The sequence below is a fragment of the Suncus etruscus genome, chromosome 12, assembly GCF_024139225.1.
Source record: "Suncus etruscus isolate mSunEtr1 chromosome 12, mSunEtr1.pri.cur, whole genome shotgun sequence".
In the NCBI taxonomy this organism is placed as follows: Eukaryota; Metazoa; Chordata; class Mammalia; order Eulipotyphla; family Soricidae; genus Suncus; species Suncus etruscus.
Window position 1 is genome coordinate 68,502,800 of NC_064859.1, and position 12,626 is coordinate 68,515,425.

Here is a 12,626-nt window from a genome sequence, read left to right on the forward strand (position 1 = left end):
TGTACATGGGACATTCTCTAGGATAGACTACATGTTAGCACATAAAACATACCTCCATAATATCAATAGGATAGAAATTTTGCAGGCTGCCTTTGCTGACCACAAAGCCCTGAAATTATATATAAACTACAAAGGAACACAGTAGAAAAATGTTAACACCTGGAAGTTAAATAGCCTCATACTGAATAATCAGTGGGTCCGAGATGAAATCAAAGAGGAAATCAAAACCTTCCTGAAAACAAATGACAATGGAGACACAAATTATCAGAACCTATGCGACACAGCAAAAGCAGTACTGAGAGGAAAATTTATAGCTTTGCAAGCACACATCAGGAAAGAAGAAGGGGCATACCTGAATAGCTTAATGACGAAGCTCATAGAATTAGAAAGTGCTCAACAAAAGGATCCAAAAATAGGAAGGCAGAAGGAAATAACAAAGCTGAGAGCAGAAATCAATGAAGTGGAAACCAGAAAAACCATCCAAAAGATCAACGAAAGCAGAAGTTGGTTCTTTGAAAAAATAAACAAGATTGATAGACCACTGGCAAAACTAACAAAGAAAGAAAGAGAGAGAAACTTGATAACTCGTATTAGGAATGAAAAAGGAGAGATCACTACTGATATGGTAGAGATTCAAAGGGTAATCAGAAACTACTTTGAGAAACTCTATGCCACTAAAAATGAAAACCTTGAAGAAATGGATAAATTTTTGGAATCTTATAATCTTCCACGATTGAATGAAGAGGATGTAGCATATCTAAACACACCCATTACTATTGAGGAAATTAAGAAAGTAATCAAATGTCTGCCCAAAAACAAAAGCCCAGGCCCAGATGGATTTACTAATGAATTCTTTCAAACCTTTCAAGAGGAACTACTACCAATCCTGGCAAGACTCTTTCATGAAATTGAAAAAACAGGAAAACTTCCAAATAGCTTTTATGAAGCCAACATTACCTTGATACCTAAACCAGACAGAGATGCTATGAAAAAAGAAAATTACAGACCAATATCGCTGATGAATGCAGATGCAAAGATCTTCAACAAAATCCTGAGCAAATAGGATTCAATGCCTCATTAGGAAGATCATACCACTACAGATCAAGTAGGTTTCATTCCAGGAATGCAAGGCTGGTTTAACATCCGTAAAATCTATCAACATAATACACAACATCAACAGCAAGAAAAATAAAAATCACATGATCATATCAATCGACGCAGAGAAAGCATTTGACAAGGTCCAACACCCATTCTTGATCAAAACTCTCAGCAAGATGTGGAATGGAAGGAACCTTTCTCAATATAGTTAAGGCCATCTACCACAAGCCAGAGGCAAATATTGTCCTCAATGGAGAAAAACTGAAAGCCTTTCCTCTAAATTCTGGCACAAGGACAAGGCTGTCCTCTCTCACCACTCCTATTCAACATAGCACTGGAAGTACTCGCTATAGCGATTAGGGCAAGAAAACGATATCAAGGAATCCAGATAGGAAAGGAAGAAGTCAAGCTCTCACTGTTTGCAGATGACATGATACTCTACTTAGAAAACCCCAAAGACTCTACCAAAAAGCTTCTAGAAACAATAGACTCATATAGCAAGGTGGCAGGCTACAAAATAACACACAAAAATCAATGGCCTTCTATACACCAATACTAATAAGGAAGAAATGGACATTAAGAAAACAACTCCATTCACTATAGTGTCACACAAACTCAAATATCTTGGAATCAACTTGACTAAAAATGTGAAGGACCTATACAAGGAAAACTATAAAACTCTGCTCCAAGAAATAAGAGAGGACACGCGGAAATGGAAGCACATACCCTGCTCATGGATTGGCAGGATTAACATCATTAAAATGGCAATACTCCCCAAAGCACTGTACAGATTTAATGCGATCCCCCTAAAGATACCCAAAGACCATTCTTCAAAGAAGTGGACTAGGCACTTTGAAATTTATTTGGAACAATTAACACCCTCGAATAGCTAAAGCAATCATTGGGAAAAAGAATATGGGAGGAATTACTTTCCCCAACTTTAAACTTTACTACAAAGCAATAGTTATCAAAACAGCATGGTATTGGAATAAGGACAGGCCCTCAGATCAGTGGAATAAGCTTGAATACTCAGAGAGTGTTCCCCAGACATACAATCACCTAATTTTTGATAAAGGAGCAAAAAATCCTAAATGGAACAAAGAAAGCCTCTTCAACAAGTGGTGTTGGCACAACTGGGTAGCCACTTGCAAAAAATTGAACTTAGACCCCCCAGCTAACATCATGTACGAAGGTAAAATCCAAATGGATTAAAGACCTCGATATCAGCCCCAAAACCATAAGATATATAGGACAATACGTAGGTAAAACACTCCAGGGACATTGAGGCTAAAGGCATCTTCAAGGAAGAAACTGCACTCTCCAAGCAAGGTGAAAGCAGAAATTAACAGATGGGAATATATTAAAGCTGAGAAGCTTCTGCACCTCAAGGAAATAGTGCCCAAGATACAAGAGCCACCCACTGAGTGGGAGAAACTATTCACCCAATAACCCATCAGATAAGGGGCTAATCTCCAAAATATACAAGGCACTGACAGAACTTTACAAGAAAAAAACATCTAATCCCATCAAAAAATGGGGAGAAAAAATGAACAGACACTTTGACAAAGAAGAAATACAGATGGCCAAAAGACACATGAAAAAGTGCTCCACATCACTAATCATCAGGGAGATGCAAATCAAAACAACGATGAGATACCACCTCACACCACAGAGAATGGCACACATCACAAAGAATGAGAATAAACAGTGTTGGCGGGGATGTGGGGAGAAAGGAACTCTTATCCACTGCTGGTGGGAATGCCGTCTAGTTCAACCTTTATGGAAAGCGATATGGAGATTCCTCCAAAAACTGGAAATCGAGCTCCCATACGATCCAGCTATACCACTCCTAGGAAAATACCCTAGGAACACAAAAATACAATACAAAAACCCCTTCCTTACACCTATATTCATTGCAGCACTATTTACCATAGCAAGACTCTGGAAACAACCAAGATGCCCTTCAACAGACGAATGGCTAAAGAAACTGTGGTACATATACACAATGGAATATTATGCAGCTGTCAGGAGAGATGAAGTCATGAAATTTTCCTATACATGGATGTACACGGAATCTATTATGCTGAGTGAAATAAGTCAGAGAGAGAGAGAAAAACGCAGAATGGTCTCACACATTTATGGGTTTGAAGAAAAATGAAAGACATTCCTGCAATAATAACTTTCAGACACAAAAGAGAAAAGAGCTGGAAGTTCCAGCTCACCTCAGGAAGCTCATCACAAAGAGTGATGAGTTTAGTTGGATAAATAACTACATTTTGAACTGTCCTAATAATGAGAATGTATGAGGGAAATTGAGAACCTGTTTAGAGTACAGGCGGGGGTCGGGTGGGGAGGAGGGAGACTTGGGACATTGGTGATGGGAATGTTGCACTGGTGATGGGTGGTGTTAAAAAAAAAAAAACAAAAAAACAAAAAAAACAAGTCAAAGGTCGCATGCAAGCAAGCATCCTACCCGCTGGGCTATGGCTCTGGCCTCTCAGCATGCATTGTAAATTTAAATAAGGCAACATTCACTACAATAAACATTGCAAAAATCCTAATCCTAAATGAGCTGACCTGAAATAATGCAAAAATGCCAATTTAGGGCCAGAGTGATAGCACAGTGGATAAAGTGTTTACCTTGCATGCCTATGGCCAACCCAGTTAAAAAAAAAATAAATATATGCAAAGGTTAGTTTCTTCACACACACACATTGTAAATACCTAAAAAGACTAGAGATTTTCATAACAGTTCTAACAAAGATATTTAGTTTAAGTAAAAAATATATTTATGAAAAGAGATCATTACCTTGCTCTGGTATTTTAATTATGTCCTAAAATAATTTCTTTCATCTTTAAGATGAGGCAAGAATTTCTAAATGTATTTTCCTAAGTAATGTCAGAGTGTTCAAGGATTGTAATTTACAAGGAAATGAATGTCATAGCCTGCAGAAAAGGACATTTTAATCACTTTAATGTTATCATATATAGAGTTAATGATTCCCTTTGAGCTGTAGATAGGAAAAGTTATGTACATACTATTAGTTACTTGAGTGATTTTTATTGGACTCCTTTTTTCATCTTTTGGAAGTTATCGAATACCTATGTTCAATTTTTCAAATAGAACTTATATCTTATTTCCTTGCTGAAAAAAAAGGACTGATTTAAATGTAGATTTTTTTTCTACTATCAAACTGACTTTATTATCAGAATTCTTTGTGCCATGAGGAGTCAGTGAGATGTAGGTAAAATTTCCTCCTCAGAATTTAATTTTACTTGGATAATTTTTTTCCTGAGGGGTGAGGACTCCTGTCCTCAAGAGTCAGTAGGACTACATCCATCTGTGTTAGGGAGGGGAGTACCTCTGATGCCAAGGAGTGAACTCAACTCCTCTTTACATATTAAGGTTTATGCCCTACCAGTTGAACCATACCTCCTACTCTTCATAGTTTACTATAAATTTTAATTATTTTTAAAATGGGGGCCATATAGGTGGCACCAGAGCTATTGCTCTACCCTACAGTGGCCACATAGCCAACTGACGTTTGATCCCCATATATGGTTTATATATATGAATGATTCCTGAATGCAGAGCCAAGAGTAAGCTCTGAGCAGGGAGGGGCATTTCTAAGTTGTCCTAAACTGGTGGCCTCTCCTAGCAATTCCTATCCAGCTAGGCCAATATTTCAGTGTGAAAGCCCAAGAATTCAGTGCTACTCAGGCCCTGTGGTGTTGAGGATTACCTGGACCTCCCAACAGGTTCCAGGGATCAAACCAGGATCAATGGCATATATCTCTCTGATCTTTAAAAATAAACTTTTTTTTTAACCATATATTTAGCATCTAGTATTAAAAATCAGAGAGGAACACCAGTTAGGTGACCTAGAAAGTAGAAAACAGTGAAGTAGAAGGCTATGGTGACAGCTTAAATGAACATAGACTTTGCAACTGGATTTGCTCCCCAGCACCACATAATCACCTGAGTACCTTAGCAAGCAACCTCCAAGCATTGAGCTAAGAGTAATCTCTGAGAACCATAGGGCATGACCCAAACCACCACTACCACCATTCCTCCCCTCCCCCCCCCAAAAAAACCAAAAACAGAATGAGGTAAACTAACAAGTAAGGCTTTTCCTCTCTGGAGAAGCCCCTGTTCTCTCTTGAATACATCTCTTTCTCCTCTCTCTGTTTCATAAGGTGAATTTCTTTATATAAACTATTTTCTCCACCCAAAAAAAATTTTTTTAAGAACAAGTAATTCTCTGGGGAAATGATAAAAGATTTGTACACATTGCAGACAACGTGCATTGGAGAGCTGTGGCACTCATGGATTTTTAAGAGAGTATAACCGTGCTTCTATTACAAGAGGGACAGCTTTGGGTTGTATTTGAGGCTGTATTGCATCACCTGCTCTGTATATTGATCTACTTCATCCCCTCTTGCAGGCCTGCACTGGCACTATGCAGGCTTCAGAGCTACATATTTCAACAGAAAGGGGGAGAGGGCCTGGGCCAGCTTTGGTTTTAGCTTTGTTTGTTTGTTTGATTTTGTTTGTTTGTTTTTGGGTCGCATCAGTGACACTCAGGGGTTACTTCTGGCTATGAGCTCAGAAATCGCTCCTGGCTGGCAGGACCTTATGGGACACTGGGGAATTGAACCACAGTCTGTCGGAGGTTAGTCCTTGTAAAGCAAATGTCCTACCACTTGCTCCACTGCTCCAACCCCGTGGTTTTAGCATTTTTATGTTAACAAAGAAGCCCTGCTCCATTAAGATGTGTCCACATTGAGTGTTGGGTAAGTCCCCGATGCAGGAGAGATTAGAAAATTGAAGGATTTTTAAAGGATCAAGAAATAAACTCCTACTACGTGCATTATGACAAGGAAGTAGTTGTCAACCAAGGAAACACTGTCTGTCTTTGTTTTCTAAAGGGGGCCTTCTATTTCCTAGATCAGGCTTTCAAACCAAAAGATAGGCCGTGTCTAACTTGAGTATTAGTTACTCAAAAGAGTTAACTCCTGTCCTGAGTGGCAGAAGGAGAGTCCTTCCCTGGCCCTGAGAGGAAGAGAATTCTGTCTGAGAGTGTAGTCTTACCTCCCAGGCTCATTGTTCTCCAAATGACTGCCAGGAAGATGCAGAGAAGGCTTCCAGGCTTCCTGCCATGTGCTGTTAGTGTCACCAGCAGGCTGCCAAGTTGGTGGAGAGGAGGTTTCCATACTTTCTGCCATATGCTGTTGGTGTTAAGAATTGTCTGCAGGAATTAGGTCGTCCCGACTCTGAGAAAATTGGCTGTCAGGTTTGTCTAAGTTTCCTCAGATATGACTGCATCTCATTTGTAGAGCAAATCAGAAAATTGCTTAGCCTAATAATGGCACACTCACTCAACAGTGATAATTATTTCCAGCTTAAATTTCAGTAATCTCTGGGACAATTTTATTGGTAGAAACTGTAATTGGGTCATAAACATTTCTGTTTCTATTTTTGGTTAGGAAATGCTTTTTGAAGATTTACATTACTGAAAAAAAAGATGAAAGATTTTTAGGCTTTTTTTTTTCCTAATAGTGGTGATCTAGTTTAAAATATCAAAGTACATCTTAGTATATAGAGCCTTGGAAAGAAGCTTTCTGTATGACAATATTCTACTATGTTAAAACATTAATGAAGTGTTCATACTTGCAGAGTACATGCAGATAATTTTATTACAAATTTAAATGTTTTATTAAGGGTGGGTGTCTACATAATGAATGCTGTTTAAAATATTTGCTTGAGATATTTATTATTGACTTATTTATTCACCATTGGATTTTCTCATTTTATCTTCCTTTGAAGTCTGTCAAATAGATCACAATGGGGCTTTGTGGATGTGATACTGTTTCTATCAGCTCCTTATTTACTAACTCAACCCCAGCCCCCACACTATTCTTTTTTTTTCTTCTAGAAAAAGTTCTCTTATTTCATGTTTTCAGAACCATACTTAGTGGTAACTTGTACTTTATGTTTTGTTTTAAAATATATATTTTTGTTGATTTTGGGGGTCTACCTTCGGTAGTTCTTAGGGGTTATTCCTGGCTCTGTGCACAGAAATTGCTCCTGGCAGGCTCAAAGGATCAAATGGGATGCCAGGAATCAAATCCAGTCCGTCCCGGGTTGGCCACATGCAAGGCAAACATCCTACTGCTGTGCTATATCACTCAGCCCCTAAAATACATATTTCAATAAGTCATCATTTGGTTCCTACAGATCCAACATTCCAAGTCAGAGATGGTTGGTAGAGTCCCCTTTGGAGCCCTCCATATGGGCATCCAGGTGGATGAGGTAGACAGCCAGGATGGGAAAAGTCTGTCTGCTTGATGGGTAGGGTAGATTTTCAAAGGACAAGTAGTCATTTTTTTCCCCAAAGAAACAAAGTTCATTTTCCTTTATGGTCTGAGAATATGTCTGTATTTGTATTTACTCTTCTACAATTTTATATATATAATATATATATAATATTCTAAGAAAATATTTTCAAATACAGGTGAGTTTCAGTTAAAAAAATGACTTAGGATAATATCTGATTAAAAAGTAATGGGCCAGAGAGATGGCATGGAGGTAAGGCATTTGCCTTGCATGCAGAAGGACAGTGGTTCGAATCCCGGCATGTCATATGGTCCCCTAAGCCTGCCAGGAGCAATTTCTGAGCGTAGAGCCAGGAGTAACCCCTGAGCACTGACAGGTGTTACCCAAAAATCAAAAAAAAAAAAAAAAAGTAAATAGGTTAGTAGTTTGGGAGCACAGCAGGAATAGTATACAGCCAACCTAGTTCAATCTCTAGCATCCCATATGATACCCCAAGGCTGCCAGGTGTGATTTCTGAGTGTAAAGCCAGGAATGACTCCACAATACCAGGTGGCCCCCAAACTAAACAAAACAAAGCATGATTAGTTACCTTACACTGCCAATTTTATTTTTTCTTTGTCATGCAAATGTGTTTTCTACAGTTCTTTACCACATAAAGAAGAGCAATGATACTCCCATTGTTGAACATCAACATCTGTGTCAACAGTCTAAGTGTTTAAAAGATGCCCTGCATCAGATGTTCTCTCTGCACCCACCACCCCACCCTGAAGTGCTCCTGTCCTCTTTTCCTCACAGGAACACTTGTCAGGTGGGAGGATGGCCCTGATATCCAAGTTCCAAAGGCCAGTATGTATGACCCTATCAAAAGAGAGCAGAAATTAATATCCCTGAATCTTGGACCTGTTTGGATAGGTATATCCTGAACCAGTTCAGACAGGGAAGAATATGTTTCCCTCTCACTTTTCTACATTTTCAAGTCAAAGAGAATATACATAGTTACTCTTATTATATAAAGTGATTATTACTTTGGCTCTAGACCAGCAAAATGTATAAAGATAGATTTAGTAAATTAGCTTAACCAACCCTAAAATACTTCTAAGCTGTCAACCAGGATATGGGAATCCTGAATTACTTGAAATCGATTTGCTCATAATTTAGACGGCTTGGGGGAAGGCAATTCTGATTTCAGCCTCACAGTTGGCCAGTTGCTTTCAGGATTTTTCAGAAGTCTACACACTGGCTAATGAAGAGAGGAGACTATGAAGGAACACAGGCATCATATGGTCTAGGGACAGTTTTAGTAACAGGAAGCCTGGCCATATTATAAAAGTGCTAGTCCTCATCATGAAGGGAAGAGGGGGTGGAAAATGAGCTACAATATATATTTTAAGAAATCACATTTGCGTTGCCCTGTTATGTTTGTTGTAGATTGCTAGCTGGTGCTAACTGTCAGACCGTAGAAATCATGAGTTTTAGAGAAAATACATAAGAGGAAATGTTAAGAACTTCATCAACTAAGTGACCACTGCACCTCTATAGGTATGGCCAAGTCCAGAATAACAACACCACCAAACTGCTTTCCCCTGTTGAGGAAGGGACACCACAGAATTTTCAACATTGCTGATGGGAAAGCAGAATGGTATAAAATTCTAAAAGGTCATCTCAGCAGTTCCATATAAAACTGTCAGCTCTCACCATACCATCCAGCAATCACAATCCTTGGGATTTACTGGCAAGAGCTGAAAATTTATGAGCTGTGTACAGATATTGATAGGTAGTAGTTTTATTGTTAATTGACAAAACTTGGAAGCAACCAAGTCCTTCAGTAGAATAGGCAAATCAAATTCGGTTCAGCCAGTCAATGGAATATGATTCAGTAAAAATCAATGAATAATTGGACTTGAGGGACCCTGAGAAGCCTAGAGGCTGGTATTCAATGAGAATGAGTGACAGGGAAGCAACTTCTCTCCAGAAGTGATTCTATTGGTTCTTGGTGATCACACATTGAGAGTCTAGGGAAAGAGCCCAAAGGGCTGGAACACATACCTTTAATATGCAACACCCTAAGTTTGACCCCTGTGCAGTATGGCTTCCCAACACCACTGGGCCCTGAGTAAGAACCCAGTCATCTAAATGTCAGGTCCACACCATTAGACAGACACTGGGTCTGGTTCTTTGTCCCCTGAGTACCTTTGGGGCAGCTTTTTTAAAATAAAATTTCTCAGACCCTGAGCACCCTCTATTCATTGCTAGTATATATTTTGTTGTTACTGTGGTATACTGTCAGTTTTAAAAAGTTCAAATATAGGGCCCGGAGAGATAGCACAGCAGTGTTTGCCTTGCAAGCAGCCGATGCAGGAACAAAGGTAGTTGGTTCGAATCTCGGGGACCTCTGTGCTTGCCAGGAGAGATTTCTGAGCAGACAGCCAGGAGTAACCCCTGAGCACTGCCGAGTGTGGCCCAAAAACCAAAAAAAAAAAGAAAAAAAAAGAAAAAAAAATTTCAAATATAATATATCCCAAAACTCTTAAAATAAAGATCTAATTCACATCATCAAACTAAATTATAGGCTTTAATACATATACACATATATGTTTTTTAAATATTTTTATTTAAACACCTTGATTACAAACATGATTGTGGTTGGGTTTCGGTCATACACATATATTTTTAATGACAGGTTATTTCCTTACTTCTTTTTTTTTTATTTAAACAACTTTATTACATACATGATTGTGTTTGGGTTTCAGCCATGTAAAGAACACCACCCATCACCAGTGCAACATTCCCATCACCACTGTCCCAAATCTTTCTCCTCCCTACCCAACCCCCACCTGTACTCTAGACAGGCTTTCTATTTCCCTCGTACATTCTCATTATTAGGATAGTTCAAAACATAGTTATTTCTCTAACTAAACTCATTCCTGTTTGTGGTGAGCTTCATCCCTGTTTGTGGTGAGCTTCATGAGGTGAACTGTAACTTCCAGCTCTTTTCTCTTTGTGTCTGAAAGTTATTATTGCAAGAATGTCTTTCATTTTTCTTAAAACCCATAGATAAGTGAGACCATTCTGGTCTCTCTCTCTCTCTCTCTCTCTCTCTCTCTCTCTCTCTCTCTCTCTCTCTCTCTCTCTCTGACTTATTTCACTCAGCATAATATATTCCATGTACATCCATGTATAGGAAAATTTCATGACTTCATCTCTCCTGACAGCTGCATAATATTCCATTGTGTATATGTACCACAGTTTCTTTAGCCATTCATCTGTTGAAGGGTATCTTGGCTGTTTCCAGAGTCTTGCTATGGTAAATAGTGCTGAAATGAATATAGGTGTAAGGAAAGGATTTTTGTATTGTATTCTTATGTTCCTAGGGTATATTCCTAGGAGTGGTATAGCTAGGTCATATGGGAGCTCGATTTCCAGATTCTGGAGGAATCTCCATATTGCTTTCCATAAAGGTTGAACTAGACAGCATTCCCACCAGCAGTGGATAAGAGTTCCTTTCTCTCCACATCCCTGCCAACACTGCTTGTTCTCATTCTTTGTGATGTGTGCCAATCTATGGGGTGTGAGGTGGTACCTCATAGTTGTTTTGATTTGCATCTCCCTGATGACTAGTGATGTGGAGCACTTTTTCATGTGTCTTTTGGCCATCTGTATTTCTTCTTTGTCAAAGTGTCTGTTCATTTCTTCTCCCCATTTTTTGATGGGATTAGATGTTTTTTTCTTGTAAATTTCTGTCAGTGCCTTGTATATTTTGAAGATTAGCCCCTTGTCTGATGGGTATTGGGTGAATAGTTTCTCCCTCTCGGTGGGGGAGTCTTGTGTCCTGGGCGCTATTTCTTTTGAGGTGCAGAAGCTTCTCAGCTTAATATATTCCCATCTGTTAATCTCTGCTTTCACTTGCTTGGAGAGTGCAGTTTTCACCTTGAAGATACCTTTAGTCTCAATGTCCTTAAATGTTTTACCTACGTGTTGTTCTATATATCTTATGGTTTCGGGTCTGATATCGGGGTCTTTCATCCATTTGGATTTAACCTTCGTACATGATGTAAGCTGGGGGTCTAAGTTCAATTTTTTGCAAGTGGCTAGCCAGTTGTGCCAACACCACTTATTGAAGAGGCTTTCTTTGCTCCATTTAGGATTTCTTGCTCCTTTATCAAAAATTAGGTGATTGTATGTCTGGAGAACATTCTCTGAGTATTCAAGCCTATTCCACTGATCTGGGAGCCTGTCTTTATTCCAATACCATTCTGTTCTGATAACTATTGCTTTGTAGTACAGTTTAAAGTTGGGGAAAGTAATTCCTCCCATATTCTTTTTCCCAATGATTGCTATAGCTATTCTAGGGTGTTTATTGTTCCAAATGATTTTCAAAAGTGCCTGATCCACTTCTTTGAAGAATGTCATGGGTATCTTTAGAGGGATCGCATTAAATTTATACAATGCTTTGGGAAGTATTGCCATTTTAATGATGTTAATCCTGCCAATCCATGAGCAGGGTAAGTGCTTCCATTTCCACGTGTCCTCTCTTATTTCTTGGAGCAGAGTTTTATAGTTTTCTTTGTGTAGGTCCTTCACATTTTTAGGCAAGTTGATTTCAAGATATTTGACTTTGTATGGCACTATTGTGAATAGGGTTGTTTTCTTTCTTTCTTTCTTTTTTTTTGGTTGGGTTGTTTTTTGTTTTTTTTTTTTGTGGTTTTTGGGTCACACCCGGCAGTGCTCAGGGGTTACTCCTGGCTGGCTCCATGCTCAGAAATTGCTCCTGGCAGGCACGGGGGACCATATGGGACGCTGGGATTTGAACTGATGACCTCTTGCATGAAAGGCAAACGCCTTACCTCCATGCTATCTCTCCAGCCCCAGGGTTGTTTTCTTAATGTCCATTTCTTCCTTATTAGTATTGGTGTATAGAAAGGCCATCGATTTTTGTGTGTTAATTTTGTAGCCTGCCACCTTGCTATATGAGTCTATTCTTTCTAGAAGCTTTTTTGTAGAGACTTTAGGGTTTTCTAGGTAGAGTATCATGTCATCTGCAAACAGCGAGAGCTTGACTTCTTCCTTTTCTATCTGGATTCCCTTGATATCTTTTTCTTGCCTAATCGCTATAGCGAGTACTTCCAGTGCTATGTTGAATAGGAGTGGTGAGAGAGGACTACATTGTCTTGTGCCAGAATTTAGAGGAAAG

The 12,626-nt window shown here is 39.0% G+C and overlaps 1 protein-coding gene across 1 annotated transcript in view; it reads left to right on the forward strand.

The window, feature by feature from the left end:
- The window catches only part of TRAPPC12 (trafficking protein particle complex subunit 12), an 88,958-nt gene that overhangs the window by 24,513 nt on the left and 51,819 nt on the right, over nucleotides 1-12,626 (forward strand). The gene's annotated exons all lie outside the window — the stretch shown is intronic.